Source organism: Panthera onca, chromosome C1 (assembly GCF_046562875.1).
Source record: "Panthera onca isolate mPanOnc1 chromosome C1, mPanOnc1 haplotype 2, whole genome shotgun sequence".
Classification (NCBI taxonomy): Eukaryota; Metazoa; Chordata; class Mammalia; order Carnivora; family Felidae; genus Panthera; species Panthera onca.
Window position 1 is genome coordinate 2,198,220 of NC_138346.1, and position 22,539 is coordinate 2,220,758.

The 22,539-nt window shown below is 52.2% G+C and overlaps 1 protein-coding gene across 6 annotated transcripts in view; it reads left to right on the forward strand.

The window, feature by feature from the left end:
• Positions 1-14,569: 14,569 nt before the first annotated feature.
• Positions 14,570-22,539, forward strand: part of HDAC4 (histone deacetylase 4) — a 288,638-nt gene continuing 280,668 nt past the window's right edge. For 4 of the 6 annotated variants that reach the window (XM_060624334.3, XM_060624335.3, XM_060624336.3 and 1 more), the window contains exon 1: positions 14,572-14,867. The gene's annotated coding sequence lies outside the window, so the exon portion shown is untranslated. Of the gene's footprint in view, positions 14,868-22,539 lie in introns of all 6 variants that reach the window. The other 2 variants (XR_009607488.3, XM_060624337.3) reach the window with 2 other exon arrangements.

The following is a 22,539-nucleotide window of genomic DNA, read 5'->3' on the forward strand; positions in this document are numbered from 1 at the left end:
GGGTCCGGGTCCTGTCTTCTGGGCTGGCCCTGCACTCTCCTCCCCTGCCCAGACGTCTGGGGCCTCGTCTCTGGGGCAAATGTTTCAGCCACACCAGTCCACTGGAGACCAGTTCCCGTCCTATGTCCTGAGCCTGCCTGGCACTTGTCGGAAATCCCAGGGGATTTCGTGACTCGCAGGTCACCTAGCACAGCTGTTTGCAATCTTAGATGCCCACTGGACTCCTCGAGGAGCTTCCCAAAGTACTCATTCCCAGGCCGTGCTCCCAGAGGTATAAGGCGGGTGTGCGCTGTTGGGAGGGGTGTTGGGAGAGGGGGAGAACAGACACTTAGTCTGAGAGCAGGAATGCACGCGTGCACGTCACCATCACACACGACTGGAATCGTTGGGCGTGAAAGAAAAGAAGGCTACGTTCCCAAAAAAGCTGCGACAAGAGACTTCTTCCGGTCGAGGGAGCAAGGAGGCTTTATCGAGACAAGGCGTTTCAACTTGCCTTTACACGAGAGAAAGACGGGATGTCTGGACACATACGCGGCCTTCCAACCACCTTGTCGTCTCGGGGTACAGGCACACACAACTCCATGGTTTTTTTGCTGTTTTTTTTTCTTTTTTTATGAGTACCTTGAGCATGTGGAGTTGGCATTGAAATACGTTTTTACACATTGAAGACATCTTAGAAACTCACTCCACAAGACTACAGAGTAGTCTCCCCGTCGTTACTAAGTGCTTCGGAGAGCAAAAACGATCCCGGCATCCGCTAAGGGCATCTGCTTGGGAAGCGATTTGGTGAAAACAGAGGCTCCATGTAAACAGGAAAGGCAAACCAGACCACGTGTCTTCCCATCCCACGGCTGGAATTGCTTCGTGCCCAAGTAGACAGCAGCAGCTTGCTCAACGTCAGTCACGGGCCACAACCGCGTGAGGCCAATGGATCCACGCACGGCTCGTGGCACTGACCTGACTACCTGGTGGTCTGAGCATTCTGGAGTCTGGCACGGAGACCCCATTTCACGTTGGACATTTGTGCTTCACCTGGTGTTCCAAATGGCCCCGTCTCAGTTAGAGTGCTGACAGCGATTGCTGCCATATCCTTATATGTGCCTCCCCCCGCCCCCATCCAGACACAGCCCTTGGAAAGGACCGCCACCATTGGCTTGCATTTGTGAGCAGTAATTGGCTATGAAATCCCTTGTGAATCTGTTTTGAGAATAAAAGAAGTAAAAAAATTCAAGGATCGTTCCGGGAGCTGGCAGCCTTTGTCTTCCCTTCTGCCCCACGTTTTGGAGAGCACTCCAGTCCCCATCGTGCTCTGTAGGGATGAATTGTTATCAAGAGGACATGTGTTGCATAGGACCTTCAAGGGCAACAGACAAAACGCACAGTCTTTTAGGGCAAGAGCGAGGATTTATAGGCAAAATGCAGCTATTCTGAGACTCCCCAATAAAGATATACAACCTGGACAAAAGGTAAGTATTTCACTCAGTCTGTGAAAGCCTGTGAAATTTATTTTTTGCAAGCTTTTACAGTCCACGGCCCTTCCCATTCAATCTTGAATAATAGCATTGAATTGAGCTGTAAAAGCTTCCGAAGTTTGAAGCCTTTTGACAAGTTAATTTAGCAGTATGGTAAAAAGTTTTTCCCCAAGATAGAATAAAGCCATCATATCATGAATGTAGCAGTCATCCAGAGGAAAGAAAACACCATTAGGATTAGAAATGATGTGCTTTATGGAGATAGTTTGTGGTTTCGTGTAATCTACCATCAATATTTCAGGAGAAAGATGCTCCACTCATCAGTCAGCTGGAAGTCAATATCTCCACTTAAAACCAACACCCAGGGGCCAGATCACATCTATCTTTTATTGGAAAAATAACATTCTCTCTTAAGTTTTCTTTCCTACAGTTCTTGAGATTCTAATTGTGGGGTGGTTTTTGTGTGTAGATGGATAGATGAAGCAAAGAGGTTTCTCTTCTAGAAAAACACAAGGAAAAGGCAGAAGCAATACTTTCCTTGTGCCCGCCCCCATCTCCCACCCCCATCGCCCCCCTCCGGCTGCTGGAGGGTGCTCTCACTTGACCATTCGAAGTCACACAGAACGAGTTCAGTCCGTCTCACTCGGTAAGACGGAGGCCAGCTGAGGGTGGGGTTTTGGTTGTTGGCTGCTTTGTTGTTTGTTTGTTTGTTTGTTTTTAAAAATTCAAGCCAGTAACTCAGAGTGCCTGTACAGGTGTTTTCTCTGTTTGACGTTGTGAAGACAGGGCAGACAGGAAGCAGACCTGAGCTCTCCCTTCTGGCATCTCCATGACTGTTGCTGAGAATCTTTGGGGAAGAGAAATATTCACCTATAAATAGGATGAATGGTACAGATCTGGCTTTGTCATGTAGGAGAAAAAAGCCAAGAAAAATTAATTATATGTAACAAAGAAATGCTTCAGACGCCATTTGGTCTTGTGCCCTGAATATAAATCTCCAAATGTTTCTCACTTGAATATTTTAGTGGGGAAAAAATAAAATTAAAATTAAAAATCAGATGCCCTATTGTTACGTTTCTATAGCAGTGCAGGGCGGCTGCGAGGCGTGCTCGGTGGGTCTCACGCTGCGAGGCTTGGGCTGGAGGGAGTCTCAGGTGAGGACTGGAGACTCCCCACGAGCCCCCCGAGGACAGGCTCCAAGCTGTGCATCAGGCAGAAGGGGAAACTGTTTCTCAATGATTCCTACCTATGGTGTATGGAGCAGAGAGTGATTTTTCACTTCAATAAAGGAACGACTATTTAATTATTCCTATTCTACTACATTTTAGAAAGAAAATGCCTAATGGGTCAGAGTTGAAGAAGAGAAATAACCAGATTTATGGTGCTGATTAAAAAAAAAAAAAGCGAATGCTTTGAGTCAGCCAGGCCCGAGTCCAGTCTCTACCATCATCGCTTCATAGATGTTTCTAGAATAATCCCCCCCAGCCGATACTCTGAGTGCCTACCCGTGCTGGGCAGTATGCTGAGGGCTGGGGCCACAGCAGTGAACACAGGACAGATTTGTGTCCCCACCCCTCTCCTACCCACACAGAAGTCCCAGTCTAGACACGTGTCCTCAGGCAGCGACTTCTGTCCCCGAGTTGCCTGGCCCTCGCCAGTACAGTGACTAAGAGCACCTGTAGGGTAATGTTGACATGAGGATTCAATGAGAGAGACCTCCCTGGGTGCCCTCTATGTAGTAACTGCACAGACGTCTAAATTACGAGGAGACAGGTCTGCTCATCGGTCTAAGTTATAAGTGATGGCAATATTTTGGGCATCAAATGTTGAAAAGATTAACATAATAAACAATATTTTCTTTTCTTTTAAAAAAATTTTTCTTTTAATTTTTATTCATTTTTGAGAGACAGAGAGAGAGAGAGAGAGAGAGAGCGAGCGAGCATGAGTGGGGGAGGGGCAGAGAGAGAGGGAGACACAGAATCCGAAGCAGGCTCCAGGCTCTGAGCTGTCAGCACAGAGCCCAACGCAGGGCTTGAACCCGCAAACCGTGAGATCATAACCTGAGCCGAAGTCAGGAACTTAACCGCCTAAGCCAGCCAGTGGCCCCAAGAATATTTTCTTTTTTGAGAGAGAGAGAGAGAGAGAAAGAGAGAGAGAGAGAGAGAGAGAGAGAGAGATTGCAGGCACCAGTGGGGGAGGAGCAGAGGGAGAGAGAGAATCTCAAGCAGACTCCATACTCAGTGAGGAGCCCAACTCAGGGCTCGATCCCATCACCAGGTGTGAAGTGGTATGTCATTGTGGGTTAACGTGCATTTCCCTAATGACTAATGCCGTTGAACGATGATGCCAAATTTGTTAATATTTCCCTTCGTGTTTATGCCTTTTGTGTTCTGTGTCATACTGCTTTAAAAGAAGTCCCGCCAGGGCTGTCCGGGTGGCTCAGTCGGTTGAGCGTCCGACTTCGGCTCAGGTCGTGATCTTGCATTTCATGAGTTCAAGCTCCACATCGAGCTCTGTGCTGACGGCTCGGAGCCTGGAGCCTCTTCGGATTCTGTGTTTCCCTCTCTCTCTGCCCCTTCACAGCTCACACTCTGTCTGTCTCTTTCTCTCAAAAATAAATAAAAACATTAAAAATAAAATAATAAAAATAAAAAAAAAAATAAAGCCCGCTTCAGATTCTATGTCTCCCTCTCTCTCTTCCTCTCTGCCGCTGGCACTCTCTCTCTCTCAAAAATAAACAAACAAACAAACAGGCATTTAAAAAAAAACAAAAAAACTTTAAAGTTTCACTTTTCACATATAGATTCTTTTTTTCTGGAATATTTATGTGCTTGATGTGACTGTAAATTACAGGAATTGTAATTTTTTTTTTCAGGGTGGTCAACCATTTGTCCAAGCATCGGTTGTTTAGCAGCACCTCTTCCCTGCTCTGTAATGCAACCTCTGGCCCAGATCAAGTTTAAACTGATATAGCTCCTTGACGGATTGTCCCTCTTGCCAGTATGTAGTGATCACCTTTGCCTCTAATACATTCTTTCTTTATAGTCGATTTTAACTGATATTATAGTAGCAGGGACTTCCTCTTTTTAGCGTTGACCTAGAACACCATTTTTTTGCCCCTGAAGACTATAACTTTTCATGTTTAGGGCTATCATTTAGGGGCGCCTGGGTGGCACAGTCAGTTAAGCGTCCGACTTCAGCCAGGTCACGATCTCGTGGTCCGTGAGTTCGAGCCCCGCGTCAGGCTCTGGGCTGATGGCTCGGAGCCTGGGGCCTGTTTCCGATTCTGTGTCTCCCTCTCTCTCTGCCCCTCCCCGTTCATGCTCTGTCTCTCTCTGTCCCAAAAATAAATAAAAAACGTTGAAAAAAAAATAAAAATAAAAACAGTAGGAAGATGGATTGTATTTTTAAACCCAAACTGACAATCTGCCTTTACCTGGAAAATTTAGTCTGTTTATATTCATTGTGATAACTGATCTACTTAGGCTTAGTTCCGAGTGTTATTCTGGGTTTTCTGTTTCATCTTCTCTTTCCACGTTGTTCTATTCTTCTTCCCTACATTCTATCAGACTGATGGTTTTTCTTCCCATCTTTCCTTCCTTTCTTCTCCTCTGCCCCTCACTGCCGTGGAAGCTGTCCATTCTGTTTCAAGTCTTTTAGTACCTTCTTTAAAGTTTGTGAGAAGCACTTGTTGCTTAACAAAATCGAAAGTTAAATTCCCAGATAATACAAGGATCTTAAAATGCTTAAACTCTAACGTTGCCTGCTGCCTTACCAGCTCCGCCTTTTTATTAGACACCAGAAAGCACCCATCATTTGACACCATTGTTTGCTCTAGCTCATACTTAGCATGCGCTTAGATTTACTTGCGCATGTACAATTTCTCTGCTCAGCATTTTCTCGCAGCTGACTTATCACCTTGGCCAGAGCAGTGGGGGCACATTGAGAGGCTTTCCTCTCGGCCTTTCCTTCTGTGATAAGTATTACCCCGCAGGTGAGGGAACAAAAGCAGGGGCTCTGGTGTCTGCCAAGTTCATCCATCCCAAGCTGAAACTAATGTTCACATATTGAAAGAATTCTGAACTCTTAAATTAGCAAACACAAAATTTTCCAGGAAGATATGAAACATTTATGACCACTGGCCATGGCCCCATGCTAGGCCACAGAAGGAATATTAATGTGTACTATGAATCGATAACATCCATGCCTGGGGACTGGGGAAATGACCACAGGTTAGGTCTGCAAACCCCACCAACCCACTGTGAGACAGATGTGCTTCTGGAGGAAGAACCCCTATGTGGTCCCTCCGTTCTCTTCTCCTGAAATACCCTGTTCAGATCAGATGCCCCAGGAGCACAGCTGGAGGTGAGGATTCTTGTGCAAGTTATTTTTGAGGGATTTCTCTCAGGAGGAGGGAGGGTCAGCAGGACAGGGCAAGGGAGGAGCCGAGCAAGTTAGAGTTACACTCGGGCCTTGGTTCAGCCCTGTCCCATGGGGGTTCAGAAGCATGCCTCCTACCTTGGGGGTTGGCCGTGTCTACCCCTGTCAGTCAGACATCCCTGGAGGGCCCCCTGGAAGGGGAGGGGTACGCTCCCAAGCATTTCCAGGTGAGGTGACTCTCCTTTGACCAAGGACAGCTCTCTGGAGAAGGATGCAGCTGTGAGCCATTAGCAGACAACTCTCGCAGCATCTGGGGCTGAGGCCCCCTGGGGTGGAGAAGACAGGCTCAGGGCTCCAGTGGATCCACCACTCTCCCAGGGATGTTAGCCTCCACCCCCGTCTCTCTGGTCCCCATTTGCATAATTTCCCCAGATCTGTCTTCCCATTTGCGAATAACATGTTCTGTTGTTTCTATGTTCTGATCTTTCTCACTGCATTTTTAAGTTTAATGGCTCCATTCTTCAGGTCTAGAGGTTTTGTTTGTTTTTTGAAAAACTCATCTTTTTTTTTTCCCCTAGTGCCTTATTCTTTTGTTACACATTCAATTCTTCCTTAACTTCCTTAGACCTATCTAGCACATGTGTATCAAACTCGTTTATATTATCTCAGCGTCTTGGGGGCGGTGGGGAGAAGATACGATCCTGATCTTTACTCTTCTGCTGACTCTTGCCTGTGGTGAAATACTTCTTCAGGGTTTTATAATTTTGGGTGGAGAGCTCATTTTGAGTGAGGCTTTATCTGTGGGCTGAGGGCGTTTTCCTTGTTAGAGCTGTTTGCTTCTGCTGGGCGCCCCGAGCATCCCCTACCTGGACTACTCTCCATGTGACTTTGTTGGCCTGAGGGTTCCTAGATCCCGTAGGTCGTATGCACTCAAATCCAACCGAGGGCAGGCCCTGCAACAAGTCCTCGGGGAGCCTCGCCCCACCACCCTGAGAGCCAAGGTGGACAGGAAAACTCTTTGTCGTCTGCGCCCCAAGGGGCAGATTCCTTCCTAGCCCATCCTTCTGCGAAGGGTGCCATGCTTGAGAACGTCTCACATAGGAGCCTCCGAGCCAGCTCTCCAGCTGGGCATGAAACCCACTCCCTGGGGTTGAGAGGCCGGTAACGTCTTCCTCCTAAATGTCCAGTCTAGCCCATTCTAATCTTTGTTTCCTTCCCGGATTTGGTCTCTGGGATTTCCCTTACTTCCTTGTGCACTCAGCCACGTGTGTTTTAAAGTGCTACCTTTTAGGTACGTTCTTAGGTCTTCTGAAACGAGAATGTTTTCGGGTGGACCAGTCAGCCACTTTGCCAGAGCCCTGCACTTGGCCCTGACCTCCGCCACTGAAATCTCAGGCTGCGGGTGACAGCCGTCTTCCACACCCTCTTCCAGTCCCTTCCACTAAGCCTGCTGATGCATTGCACCGGAGCCCTCATGCCTCCGCTCTACCTTTCTATCTCCGAGTCCCTTTCCTGCCCCAGCCAGCCTGCACCCTGTGACGACTCTCATCCACTACCGCGGCCAGTACCCTGCGGTCCTCATCCAGCCGCCAATCTTGCATCATCCACCCATATCGGTTCTTTGCACCTCGGCTCCCGGGCGCTACCAGAAAAAACAGACCACGTGGCTTTGTGCCACTACAAAGACACTGCCTTTGACTCTGGCTGGGTCCTCGGCACTACTCAGCAACCCTTCTTATACCCCTGCTCGGCTCCCGTTCGGTAGCCCACCAAGGCCGTTTCCAACACGCAGGGCTCGTAGCGAGAACGTTCAGTGCTGCTGGTTGCTGTGATTAGCCTGTCCTGGCCCGTTTCTCAGCTGCGACCACGTCTACAATAAGGTGCAACCCTCACCTCCTGCCCCACACCGAGAACATGTCTGTATCTGTACATACACTCCCCCTTACCCTTTAGAGACTTCTCCTGCTTAAGGTTGCTTCTGCCTGGGCTTTCCAGCACCTCCCTTAGACCTGAGCAAGATGGCCCCTGGCCTGGGCTCATGCTCTCCAGCGCCCACCCCCTCCCCTAGCATATCCTTCTCCCAGGTGAGGAGTCTGCGGCCCGGGCTCCCTGTTCAAGGCTCTGCTCCACACAACTGGAGCCCGTGAGTCCCCGTCCAAGTGGTCAGAACCCCTTTCCTGGACCCACGCAGGGGCCCCTTCCTCAGTCCTGCCCTCCAAAGGCAGCCGGCACCACAGGCTGCCCCCCTCAGGGCCGAAGGAGGCCAAGTGCAGTGGGCTGGGGTGTCTGGCGTGTGGGAGTAAAGTGCCTTCAGGTGGTAGGAAGAGAAAGGGGACAAGCCGGGGCAGAGGCTCCCCTCTGGCACGGGAAGTAGGGGGACGACTTGAAATTCCAGTTATGGAGCAAGCGTGTCAGAGGGGGACACGCGGGGCATATCTGAGGGAACGGTCTGTTGGCTTGATTTGCTCTTTTGAAGTTTTTAGACCTGTGAGTGTGTCCCTCCCCTAGCCCCTTGCCCCAGGACTACGTGTTAGGGACAGTCTGGAGCTTCCACTCATCCTCCAGGGTGCCCTCCGGGACCATCTCGGGCTACCGCAGTCTCCTCCTCCGTGGCCACTGACGGGCAGGAGTCCCCTGCCCTGGGAGAAAACAAAATCCCACCCTCACGTCTTCCCATACAGGCTCCCTGACTCTCTTTCTCACTGCTTGCATTGGCTGGGTGATCACGTGGCTTATCCTCTGTGCCCAGACACCCTTGGGCCTATGGGGCTGCTACAAACAATTTCACAGGGACGGCAGGTGACCCTGAACCTCCCGGCTGCCTGCATGCCTGGCTCGGCCTTGCAGTTCTCCGGGGGCCGCTCCCATCCCAGCCACTGCTATGGGCTCCTCAGGTGCCCCCCGCCAGGGCTCCTCTCTAGGCCCGAGTGCCTTTGGTCTCCTGCCAGAACTGTCTCTGACGCTCAGGGTAGGGTGCTCCCGGGACCGTCTTGGGACTTCTGCTTGCCTGACCTGCAAGTGTGGGGACTTCTCACCTGGATGGTAACTGAGTAAATGCACCCCCTTCCCCCAGGCGGACGGTTCCAGTCAGCTGGCTACACGGCCCGGCGTTGGCTCTCCCTGCTGCCTGGCCCCTGGCCCTAGCACACCACTCCATCGCTCTCGCCCTGGGATCGCACTCCCGGGCAGCTGCTGGCACCTAAGACCCGTGTCACACTCTGCGGTGCGGGACCCAGGCTAAGACAGTTTGCAGCTAAATTCCTCAAAACACCAGCATGCTCAAAGTTATTTTCTCATTTCTCAATCTGCTGCTTTCCTGGCGCCCTGGCCTCCAGGCGTGGCCCCCCTCTCTCCGCCCCTTGCCACATCTTCCCCTCTGCTCACACCCCGGCCCCCTCCCCTGGTCCTTCCCACAGGCCGGTGACCTCAACACTATCTCAAAAAGCAAAAGAGATGAAAACAAACAAGACCTTCATCTTTGGTAGGTTCGGACTGTCTGCCCGGTCAAGGTCAGCTCCGCCCGGCTGAGGATCCAAGCCCGGCGGAGGTTCATAGCCGCCGCTCCCCTGCTCCTACCCCTCTCCGTCTTTGCATCTGAAACCTGGTAGTGCCTCTCCCCGCCTGTCGGCCAGCCCTGCACTTCAGGAACTGGTCGGCTGACCCCCTCAGCTCCTCGCCCCACAGCTTCCTTAGTTAATTTCATATCCCTCTAGAGATTTCTTTTTTATACACAAGTAACCCACGTTTACTGGGGAATTGAGAAAGCTGGGACGAGCAAAAAGTGAACAATGCTGTCTCGTCTCCCGCATCCTCAGAAGGAAGCGCTGGGAACATTCTGATGGGCGTCTTCCTGTCTTTGCTGTGTCTATAAATGTATTCATCTATAAAGACTGTGCCATGCCGTAATGATGTTTTATAGTTTTCCTTTTCACTTAAAATTCTAATGTGGATTTCTTTCCATAATATTAAATCCCCGATTTTTGGAAACTTGGAGATAGATATTCCTACCTCCGTATGGATCTGTACATGAATTAATGTATCTTCCAATCATTGTTGCTGTGAATCTGTTATCTAGATCTTTACCAACATCAATTATTTATTTCATTCGAAATAACGAACTTCTAGAAGTGAAATCATTAGGTGAGGGAACATGCACAACGTTAAGGATTTATGTACGTGTCCTCTTCGGTAGCTAAGTTTCTACCAGTTGACACAGTTAACGTGTGATAGCGTTTATTTCTTCACATATTGCTTTTATCAGACAGAGAAAGTGCTGTATTTCCTTTATTATCGGGGAATGGAACATCCTGTCACGTTTATTGGGCAATTCTCCTTTTGTGTTTGCTGTTCACGACTCTGCTTTTGCGACGTTTGTTTCGGGTCAGCTCTGAAAGCTCTCTTACTGTGAAGGAGATTCAGCCTTTATGCAACATGAGATGCCCCAGTGATTTGTCCTCTAAATTGATCTATAGTTTGGATGCACAAGGAGGTTCTACCCCTGCCCCCCAAACTGGGGCAGCTACTGCCTCCCCTGTTGTTTTCTTGAGGTAAAATCTCCCCGTGAAAGGCACAACTCTTAAATTCACGGAGTTCAGACACCTGTTTACTCCTAAGTGCCCTCCACCCCAGTCAGGATGTGTGCTATTTCCTCGGCCTGAAATGTTCTCCAGACGTCTGATCTCTATCCCTGTGGATCCTTCAGGCTGGCACCTGAATTTCATATTAATGGAGTCACAGTGTATTCTTTTCCTGTGGGACTTGTAGATGTTCATCTATCTGTCTCAGCAGCTCATTCTCTCCAATGGTCGAGTAACATTCCTTTGCATGAATGTGCCACAGTTAAAATTTATCTATTTCTTTGTTGATGGCACCCCAAATTTTAACTGAAGCACAGTCAGATTTATCAGTACTTCCCTTTACAATTGGTGGCGGTGTCCTATTCCATAATCCTACGGAAGTGCCCGTAACAGATTTTTCTTAGTACTTTCGTGACTTTTCTTGTTTAACACTTGAACCTTCACCTGATGAGGCAGGAGCCCAATTTTTGTACTCTTCTCCCCAGCTGATGAGCAGGTGCCCGACCACATCACTTTCTAATTTGAAAAGCTGCCTTTATATTCAAATCCTTACAGGATGTGATGTTCTAGCTACTTGCCAATTGCTGTGACACAGGCACTGACCAGCCTGGAAGGCTGCCCGCCAGGAGCTGGGACAGACCACGTGCACGTGCTGGCTACACCTCAGCTTGTCTGCTTGGGGATGCGTCTTTACTTTCTAGGACTTTCCATCCATCTCAGCCGGTACCACGTTGCTTTCGTTATGGAGCCTCGGCAGTAGGTTCTGTTTTCTGGAAGCACTTTCTCCCCCATTACTCTTTTTGACTGTTTTCAAATGTTTATTCTTCCAGGTGAACTATTCAACCACTTGTCAAGTCCCATGAACTTCCACTGGGGTTTAATGTTACAGTTAGGCGTTTATAATGTTCTTTTGCTGACGTGACTGGAAACTTTCCGTCATGTTTTTCTAATGCATATACAATGCTAACCACAATGCTTGCCATATAGCAAAGCTTGGTAAATAGTAGCATTTATAATTATTGATTGAATGTATATCTGAAAGCTATTGGTTTTTTTTTTTTTTCCTTTTTTGTGTATTTATAATTGGCCACCTTGCTGAACTTCTAGATTTTTTCTTTTTTGAGTCTTTGGGGTTGTCTTTATTTTTGATCGAAGGATTTTTTTTTTTCCTTATTTCACACTGGGATTCACTTCCTTCCTGAAACAAAACGCTCTGAGTTTGGGACTCTCTGTAAAACGCCTTTATATGAAGCCCCAAGTGGACGTTGCCTGGTGTTTGGATTGTTTTTCCACCTGCTTTCCCGGCTTCAGTGTTAGAGACCTTCCTCTCATCGTGCGGAACTCTACGGTCCTTACCAGCCGTGGGTGGTCTCCTTCAGCGGGCGCAGCTGCTCGGGCTCCCACGTTCTTCTTCAGAAAAGGTGAGTGGGGTTCTTGCCTCACTCCTCTGGAGGCGCTCTGGGGAGCGGAGGCGAGGCTCCCCGGCACACCACAATGTGACTGCTCATCTCTCTGAATGCAATTCTACCTTCCAATTAGTCCCCCCTTGGATTATACCCCAGAACTCTTCCATGTGACTCTTTCTTCAGGCACGTGACTCTCATTTTGTACTCGTGAAATTAATTTTAGTAGACTTGTACCCATTTCCCCTGCATTTTCTGATTATTGTACACTTTTAGTAATCCGTGAAATAACTTTGTAACTTAATTTTTATCATCTGAATGTCACGCAGCCACTGACAGTTTCACCTTGTATGAACATTTCATAAATGTACCTCCTCTATCAACGGCCAGGTCGCTAGTGGAGATCTTCAGCTATGCCTTCTGTTTTAAAATTCTGAAATTCACCATTCGCTGCAAAGTAAAGCTATCTTATGACACACCGTTTCTACTTAGCATGTCCAAGGTTTTCTAACCATTACTTATGATTTCAATACATTTAATATATTATAAAATTGCACATTTTCATTTTGAAAATTCTACATTTTTTTCCCCTCCAGGCGCCAACGATCAAGAACAACATTAAACACTAATCTCTGCTCATTTCTAAAGAGAAAGGCCCTCAAAACAAGCAGCCACACATCTCTGCCAGCACCCCACAGGCCAGCTTTGTCACAGACACTCCATCAGGCTTCACCACCGTTGCCTCTAGGATTTTTCTAACATTGATAATCAAACTGACCTGTTTTCTGATTTTAAGTTCTGGAGATTTGACAGGGAAAAACAAAAAAAAACACAAAGTTTCTTTATACTACAAATAAAATAATACCACAATGCATTAACTTTCACTAAAACTTCCTTCTAATTTTCTCTCCTGGAAAAACATCTGGGCCATAAAAGCTGGAAAGGCCCAGGTTTCAGTGGATGAGTGAAGTGTACCCGTGTCTCTGTTAGATGATGGTGGGCACCGAGGGCGGCCAACGGTGGGGCAGCGCAGGCCTACCCTCTTCTCCCCCAATCTAGTGGGTGACTTCCGAGGACCAAATCACCCCTGGAGATTTCTCCATGGACTTTTCTTCTGTCATGACCACGTTGTCAAGGCAGGTAGCATTCCCGTTCCACCGCATCCGCCTGCGTATCTTCGCGAGCGCTGCAGTATAATGCGAGTCCAGGGTCACGTTAGGGGAGCCTGACCAGTAAGTACGTGGCGGCACTGGAGCGGGGAAAAATCCCTTGGGTTCAGTTAAATGATCTCTTTAGAGTCTGCTTTCTAGGAAAGAAGCTGCTTTAGTGATGAGACAACGTATTTAACGAACTTTCATTATTAAGATCTCAAGTTTTCTCAGTCCCTAGTTTGGGCTGAGAAACACCTTGCGAGGTTTCTGAGCATCCTGCCAGCTGCGAAGTTTTCCGGAAGCAAACTAACATCACGCAAGCTGCAGGTGCCTTGCCGAACTTTGGCTGGAGGAAGCGCCTTTCAAACAACTCCACGGAGCCCGGGCCCTCCGAGTCCGTCGCAGCGCGGTGCCAGCCCGCAGGTGCCGCCCGCGGGCACCCGCACGCTCCTCGCGGGTGCTCCCTCCCACGGGGCCACAAACGCCACTCCGGAAAGTGGGAGGCGCACGCAGGCCGCAGGGCGAGTACCCTGCTGCGGGGGGGGGCACAGGCCGGGGGTGGCCGCAGGTGGCTTTCCGCGCCCGCCGCCGGGCAGCCCGCGGGGTCTGCAGGGCCGGCGGGACACGGAGCGGCCACACCACGCGGCCCAAACCACCCCGACACGGCAGCTCACAGCCCGGAGCGCTGGGTGCGGATAGGTGGCCCGGGACCACCGCGCGCGGGCGACTCTGGCCGGCGGAGCGCACCGGGCCCGCTCCCCGCCCGTCGGGGAACAGCCGCCGGCCAGCGCCCCCCCGGGCCCCGCAGGCCGCGTTCCCGCCGCGGGGCAGGGCGGGGCCCGCCGCGCCTGCGCACTCGCCCTCCGCGCCGCCCGTGCGTCTCCCGGAGCACGCCGCACCACGTGACCGCCGCCAGTACCCAAGATGGAGGCCGCGGCCAGGCCCGAGCGGCCGCCTGTCTCAGCCCGCGCCCAAGAGTGCGCTCGCTAGGCGCGCAGTCCCGATCACTAGGCCGGCACAGGACAGCTCTTCGGGGCTGCCGAGTGGAGCTCGCCAGGACCAGGGCCCACGTTTACAATCACAAGCAGCCCGGCTCCCTGCGCTTTCTCAACCGCGAAGCGCCCAGCGACTGGCGCCTGGAGCGTCCTTTGGTAGCCACGCCCCCCAGGATTGGCAATTCGAGCAGCCAACGGGGTCCAGGACGTGTGCGGGAAGGCGGGCAGAGGCGGAGCATCCCTGCCGTTTGTGCGGCGTCTGGCCTAGCGGTTGGCCGCCGCGGGACGAGGGGCGGGAGCACACGGGGCGGTACCCGGGGCCCCAGTGGACCAATGGAAGGACGGCCGGGCGGCCGGGGAGGGCGGTCGGAGGGCGGGGCCGAACCGTAATTGACGAGCTCTTCGTTAGAAATCGGGCAGAAGGGAGGGGCCCGGGAGGGGAGGTGATGCAAGGCTGCCGCAGCCAATGGCTGCAGAGCCGCCGGCTGGGGGGCGGGGCCGGGGCGGCTGACGGGCGTCGGGCGGGGCCTATCAGCGCCCGGCTCCGTGCTGGAGGGGGGAGCGGCATCATGGTTCAACGTGGGTCAATTTTTTGTGAATGAGGAGGGGAGGTTGTGGGGCCGCCGCCGCGGAGCACCGTCCCCGCCGCCGCCCGCGCCCGAGCCCGCGCGCCCGCCCGCGCCGCCGCCGCCGCCTCAGCAGCCTGGGCCCGGCGCGCCGCGGCCGCGTCCTCGCTGTCGCCGCCGCCCGAGCGCCCGCCCGCCCGCCGCCGGCGGTGGTGGTGGTGGTGGTGGTGGTGGTGGTGGCGGCGCAGGCTGAGGAGATGCGGCTCGGAGCGCCCGCGCGGGGCTAGAGCGCCCGCCCCGCCGCCGCCGCCGCCGCCGCCGCGGTAAGCGCAGCCCCGGCCCGGCCCCGGCCCGCGGGCCATTGTCCGCCCCCCCGTCCGCCCCCCCTTCCCAGCCCGCGGGCCGCCGGCCCCACGCCCCCCGCCGCCGCCGGCCCGGCAGGTGGACGCCCGGGTCCGCTCCCCGGCCCGGCCCGGCCCCGGCCCCGTGCGCCAGGCCGCGCGTGGCGCCCAGCCCGTGGGTTTTCCGGAGCGGGCGCCGGAGCCGGGCCGCCGAGGCCGGGCCAGGACGGCCGGCTGGCCTCCGGGGGGTGGGGTGGGGTGGGGAGCACGCGCGGGGCGCCCGCCCAGGCCGAGCCCGCGGCAGGTGGGCCGGGGGCGCCCGGAGCCGGGCGGGCGCCGTTTATGTAACTTTGTCCAGGGCTGTGAGTTTGCAGAAAAACGTCCCTCCCCGGGGCTCGCGGCGCGGGTGCCCCGGTCCGTGACGGGAGGGGTGGGGGTGCTGCCCGCGACCCCGGGAGGGTGCCCGCAGGATTTCCACGGGCCGAGCTGTGGCCCGGTCCTGCCCAGATGGTGGGAGCCGCGTTTCCCCGCGTTGCAAAAACACACCGCGGGATTATGAGCAAATTATCTCGTATTTACATTTAACGTTGAAATATTTGACACTGTTACAGCACGAGACCGTGCGTATCAGTTGGAAAGGCCGGGGGTGGAACCCAGTGTACTCATTTAATGCACATCAAAAATTTGTAATAACTTGCAGCAGCTGATATGAGTGTTTTCTTTATTGCATGTTGTAAATTGACCTGCTGTGACACAATTTTCAAATAAAGCGTTGCAGAAATTAAACTTAAGTTATTTTAAAACTAATGACTTTCTTAACTAAATCTTAATTGCATTACTGTAGAGACCTACCTAATTGCTTGCTGAGGGCGGCTCTGCCCTCGGTGAGGGAGGAAGGGGCCTGGCCAGTTAGTTTGCTTCCTCTCTTTTCTCTACTCAGGCTTTTCTGTTTATTCCCACAAACCACCTAAGCATGGAAGGCCTGGGAGTAAACATGTAAACAGCCCTCACCCAGCGCCAGCCCAGCAAGAAGATCGGGGCAATGCTGGTGGGTTTGCACCTTGGCCTGGTTTCACTTTTTCTTTTGCAATACGATCGAGGTTGCCTGGAGTTTTAATTGCTTCTGGTAATTCCGTGCATTATGTTAGGGATCGTCCTATGAAACTGATGTGATTTCAGAATTGAGCCAGGAAAGGTGGTGGTTAGTGGGGATCGGGGAGAGGAAGAGGCATTGAATTAGGAAAACTCAGCTGCTTGTACACAAATATACACTACAGCAATTACAAAGCAACAAAAGTTATTGCAGAATTTTGCGGTAACTATGGCAACACAATTACTCCATTATAATTGGAAATGCAAAATGCCACCCTGCTAGAGAAGTTTCATCAGAATGGAGTTTTGGTTATCAAAAATAGGCGAGATTTAATTTTTTTTTTTTTCCCAGGTAGCTCCTGAGAAATCTCAAATCTGTGTTCAATTATCTATTTTTAAGGCTGATCCAGCTTTCCCAGATACTCTACTCCCTTGGATCTGTGGCATCTTTCCCCAGAATTCACATTTGTGTGGGAGGGAAGTATTTTCCTGCCTTAAAACCACACACCCTGACACATTGTAAGACTTGTATAGCTTTCTGTGTTCTGGGCTTTTATTTTAAAGATCAAATACCTTCGTAAGGAGAGCAGTAATCAATCAGAAGAGAAGCAGATTTATGCAGCAGGGAGATGTAACACTGCCCTCTTTAGGGTTAGTCCTTTCTCCTGCAAGCTGGCAGCGGGAGTGCCTCTGGGGGAGCCCCGGGGGGCAGAGGGGGGGGGGATGACTGTGGACTACTGTAGGCCTCGGGACCAAGGACAGATGTGGCCTAAGCAGCCCTGAGCCAGAATGTTCTGTGGTCAGCAGCTTCGCAGCCATGCAGAATCAAACTCCACATGCCATGTTCTCCGAGGCCCCGGGGGCTGTTAGGGCAGCAAGGTCGACAGAGCCACACGGCACCCTGTCCGCGTGCAGCTGGGGCGGCAGAACTCGCCTTTGCGCGGTCAGAGACCTGCTTTATAAGGGTGCCCCTCTTGGTGTTTACCAGGGGCACTCTAGTTCTGGAAGTTTCCAGAACACGTTGTGGGGTTGCTGCCGTTTAATTTCGTTATAACTTTCCTTTTAACTGCTGCATATTTATGCCCAGTAATCGACTTCCATTTTCCAGCTTCATTGTGAGGCTTCAATGCAGCATGAATGGCTTTGAATTTCTCATCCTTTGATGTTGGGGGTGGCACCAGGGCAAAGGCGACTTTGTGCAGTCTTAATTGCCAGAGCAGAAGAAGCATTTCATCACTCCTGTAGAATCCGTCCATACCGTTCTCTATTGAAAACGGCTGGGCTTTCATCACTCAGAAGCTGCCCCGGGTACTAGATTAATACCTGATGCAGGGAGCGAGGGAGACGCACAGAATGAGAGGCAGCTGCTGGCCCAGAGGCCGCGGGCGACAGGCTGTGGCCAGGCTCGGGCTCCTGGACCCGAATCGGTGCCTGCAGCTGGGGGTCTGGGCCAGCCCGGCCCGGCCTCCGTGTGTGGAGGCCTCAGCTTCTGCCCACGCTCTGCGTCCTGGGAGGCCGGGCCTGAGCCCCTGCCCCATCGGGTTGGGGCAGGCGTCATGTTGGGAGGGGTTTTTGTTTCAATCTCAGACAGTCTGCATGGGTTCGAGGCTGTTGTCGGGCTTGACCTTAGGGGAGGGTGTCGCGTCCTTTGGTTTAAGTCAGAGGAAGGGCTCCCTGTCAAAATTGATGCTCCATTTTAACAGACCTTCGCAACATATGTTACCAGAGCGTTTCCTTTGGGGGAAAAAAATGTCCTGAAGGAAGATCTGTGAGTTCTCTTCCTAGGATCAGTTTTCTCTTCTCGGGGTCTGTTTAGGGGTGCGGGGTGGGCTGTGGCATCCGTGGCCGCTTGAATGCCTTTTCTGATGTGCCTCGTCCTGCGTTTCCTGGAAAAGAAATGGTCCGGGGCCCTCCACCGGTGACCTCTCCTTGGGATCCCTCCATGTAACGTTGGGGACAGATCATCTGCCTCAGTGGATGCGGAACCCAGAGCGTTTCGTAGCGAGGAGATCCGAACTCTAGCGATTGTGGCATAGCCTGCTAGCTAACATGTAACAAGCCCGTGTTGTAAGGACCCCTCCTCAGGACGCGGTTCCCCTGTACCTGTTTTGCAGAGGAGGAAACGGAGCATCTGCTCCCCGTGGCTGAATCAGGTCCCAGATGCCGATTCCCTCTTCCCTTCCACGCCTCTGCTTCCAGGCCAGGGATGGTCTTGAGGCTGGGAGTTCAGTGTTGTCCAGGCTTTGGGGAAGACATGGCCTCTGTGAGAAGATGACAGTTTGGGGTATCTTTTGGGTTCAGTGGGGTGTCGACTGTTGCTGGAGCGGCTGTCGCTGACACCTGAGTTTTGGTAGGGTCTGGGAAGTAATTCTGGCTTTCTCGTGCTGTCTGCTGGTGTGTGTGTGTGTGTGTGTGTGTGTGTGTGTGTGTGTGTGTGTGTGTGTGGCATTGTAGGACTGGAAGGGATCTTTTTAAAAAAATTTTTTTTAACATTTATTATTGAGGGACAGAGAGAGAGCGTGAGCAGGGGAGGGGCAGAGAGAGAGAGGGAGACACAGAATCGGAAGCAGGCTCCAGGCTCCGAGCTGTCAGCACAGAGCCCGGCGTGGGGGCTCGAACTCACAAACCGCGAGATCATGACCTGAGCCGCAGTCGGACGCTCGACCGACTGAGCCACCCGGGATTGGAAGGGGTCTTAACAGTCTTGTTAGCTGGTGTTGGGTGTAGCCCATGCTTAAGATCTTCTGAGCCTGCCTGGGGGCTGGTGAGGATAACAGAGAACACCCCGTGTTCCACATCCATTCCAACCAATGAATGCACTTCGCCCTTAACTGTTTTGTCGGCAGGATTGCCTTGGAAGATTTTATTGGAAGAAAGCATTCGAAAGATCAAAAACTCTGAAAAACTACTAATGTAATCTATCCTTATCGCAACGCCACGCCAGAAACCTTAAAGAGAAAATGTTGACAGATAGAACCGCGTAAGAATGAAAGAAAATTCTTTTTGGCAAAAGACTCCGTAAGTGAGGTTAAGAGACAACAAGAGAAAGAAAATACATAACAAGATGTGCCTACGTGAGCTTAATAGACACTATGTAAAGAGCTATTGCAAACCAGTAAGAAAAGGATGAGCATCTGTATTGTGAGATGTGCAAAGCCTATAAATGATACAAATTACAGTAGCTAATGTAGAAAGCTTAGCTTTATTAACGGAGAATTTTAGGTGAAAGATTTCATTATGCCCATCACATCAGCGAAGGTTGTTTGATAACACCCCCTTGGTGGTGATAACAATAATTCCTATCTTATAAGGTTTTTGTGAAGTCGAAATAAGTTATTGTGTGGAAATTGCTTAGAATAGGGCCTGGTACATAGTAAGCACAATATAAGTGTTGGTTGTTGTTATTATTTGTTCTCTGGAGAGCAAACTGATTACTTAATTACTCTCCAGAAAAGTCTGTGAGTCAAAAACTTAAATGGCCTTTTTTTGATCCCAGCAATTCTGTTTGTCGGGACTGTTGATTCTTAGGAAAGAACGTGAGAAGTGCTTAGGTGTCCAGATGTGTGCGGGAGATCTTTTGTCCGTTGTTCATAAAGGCGATACTTCTTAAAAACATTTCAGTATTTTCTTCCTCGGAATGTGCGTGCACGGGCTCACACGTCAGAAGCGTGCAGCGTGTTAAGAAAGCAGGTCCTGAGCAGTACTCAGGGTATCTATCTATCCATCTATCTATCTATCTTTCTTTCTTAACTACCTGGGTCTGTAAAGTGATGATGGCGGTCCTCTGGGGTGTCAGGGAAATGTCCTGTGAGGGACTCTCGTTGACTTTTCATAAATGTTGGTGTTGCATACATGTTTGCTCTGAGCATGTGTTACTTTTTAATAGTAATACTTTTTTTTTTTTTTTTTTTTTTTTATCCCTGCTATTTCCACTGGTGAAAAAAACCCTCTTCAGCTTGATTATTTATAAAGGAGAAAAACCAGGTCCTTGGGAAGTTGATAAATATGCTTAGCATTAGAAGAATTTAGGGGATTTGGTTCTCCGACTCGCCTGCAAGCTCTCCTCTCGGGGAGCTGGCCTCCTGGGTCTGGGCTGTTGTGGCACAGTCCGTATGCTGTACGTGTGGTATCCTCAGTGGTCTCTACCGAGAGTAGGCCTGTACCCTTCCTTCCCTTCTGCAAGACCCTGTTATGGCCTCCCCTTGTTCTTGGGATCCTGGAAGGCCCGCCTGACCCTGGCCTCTGTTTTCCCTGCCTCATCTGGTAGCACCTGTCCTGTTCCCTGAGCTTCGGTCTTTTTACCTGCTTTGCTTCTCAAGCCCCCTTCGACCTGGAGACTTTGTCCACATTGTTGCTGGTCCTTGGCACTACGTTCCCTCGTCTCCCTCTTCCCTGACCCTCATCCGTGCAAGGAACTGTGACACGTAAGTCCAGCATCCTTTTTTAAAAAAAAAATTTTTATTAAAAAAGCTTCCTTAATGTGTATTTATGTTTGAGAGAGAGAGACAGAGCATGAGCTGGGGAGGGGCAGAGAGGGAGACACAGAATCCAAAGCGGGCTCCAGCTCTGAGCTGTCAGCACAGAGCCCGGCACGGGGCTCGAACTCACGGACCGCAAGATCACGACCTGAGCCGAAGTCGGACGCTTAACCGACTGAGCCCCCGGGCGCCCCAGCCCAGCCTCCTTTTGATTCCTTGCTGACAGGGTCCAGCGGTGGAATTTCAGTAGCTCGTTGGAACATTGGCGGTTTGGTGTTCTCTCTTCTTACTAGCTGGGGGCTCCAGGGGCTTGAGGGGCTCCGAGGGCCGCGTGCCTGCTGCGTGTGCCCAGTCCTGGTGGTGGAGTTGCTCTATGAGGGAGTGGGGGAGCGGCTGAACAGGGGGCACGGCGTCGGCCTGGGTGGAGAGCCTGGTCGGGGACCGGTCTTCAGGCCTCGCGGCATCTCTGCTTCTGCCCGTGCTCTGGAATCGCCCGCTTCCTCCCGGCCTCAATCTGGAAACTGCTTGGTCCTGATTTGGAGATGACATACTTTTAAGTGGACACCATAAAACTTGGAGTCAAGTGGATTCTGGCGACGCGGCGAAGTGGCACATGGGGCCGCCGTGTGGGGCCAAGGCCTGTGCGCACAGCCCGTCCCCGGCCGGGTCCGGGGCTCCGGTGTCCCAGAGGGCGAGCCGCGGCTTTTATTAATGACACTTCCCCGTTTGTTTCATGTCGGAATTAATGACATTATTTAAGTCCTTTCTTCCCTAACCTCATAATTTTAGTACGATACCCTAATACGAGCCTGTGTGTAAACGTCTTTGGTCTCCTCTGTTTAGAGCGGTGGATGTCAGGCTGTGTTAGTTTACTATTGTTTACGAAGTACTCCGTCCGTGTGAGTCAAGTGCTTTTGTTGGACTGAAGTTTGAGCCGGAGACAGTAAATCAGTTCTTACGGCCGACAGCCCGAGCTGGCCTTCCAAGTGGGGGTGCCGCTCAGGCGGGGACCGGGCCGTGTGTTCCCGCAGAAGCGGCGTCATCTGGCGTCTCCCGTGCTGTTGCCGGAGCGGGTCTATTTCAGACTTTGGAAGAGAAGCTTCTGTGGCCCCCCCCCCCCCCCCCCCAGGCCCTCTTTGCTGGGGGTGTGGCAGCGATGGTTGTGGTTGGGAGCTTGTTCCCTACAAGTTTCCAACGGGTCGGTCATTATCTTACAGGTGCTCAGCCTGCCCCCACCCCGGGAACGGGCGTCCCTCGCAGGGGTGGCGATGCACCGTGACCGCTCCTTGCCTTGGGGGGCCTCGGGGGCAGATGCAGAGGCCCCCTGACTTGACCAGGAAGCCCCGGCCTCTGCTGCGCGAGCTTAGACGTCGGTGGGGACAGGAGGAAGAGGGGGCGAGCACACACAGGTGCACTGGGGCGTGGGAAGCTGGGGGCGCTGGGGGCCAGTGGGCGCAGAGCCTGAGCCCGGTGAGCCGGGGCCGGAGTTGTGGGGCCGCGGCGGCCCGCTCTGGGGGCTCCGAGGCCGCAGCGTGTGGGGAAGGGCCAGCTGGACAGACCAGGGGGCTTGTCCCCACGAAGGGCGGTCTGCTTGTACCTAATCGGGGAATCAGGGTTTCTGCGTGCCTCTCCGTTCTGGTTCCTGCGAGGTGCCGTGTGTCCGGCTTCTCTTGGTCTAACCTGGTGGAGGCAACACGGTTGGGGAAGCGGTGTGTGTGGGACCTGCCACGAAGCCCCCCGGGTGGCCCGCTGGCCCCGTGTGCTCCCAGCTCACACTACGGGGGCGCGGGAGGGCCTTCCCTCCTGCATCCAGTGTCACTGAGAGGACTTTTCTGGGTCCAGGACTCTTTAGAGTAGTTGTGAGGGCCCAAGCTCGGTGGGAGTCGATGAGGAGAACATTCTGGAAGGGACCTGAGCCAGCCTCCAATCCAGCTGTCGGTTTCGTATGTGGGGACTCCAAAGCTAACTCTGAGCTCCACCTGGCCCCCTGCAGGGTCTTTTTCCACAGGTACTGTGTCCTTAGAGTGTCCCGGCCCGAAGCAGGGCCCCGGCAGGTGGACAGATCACGGCGGGGGTTGCAGGCC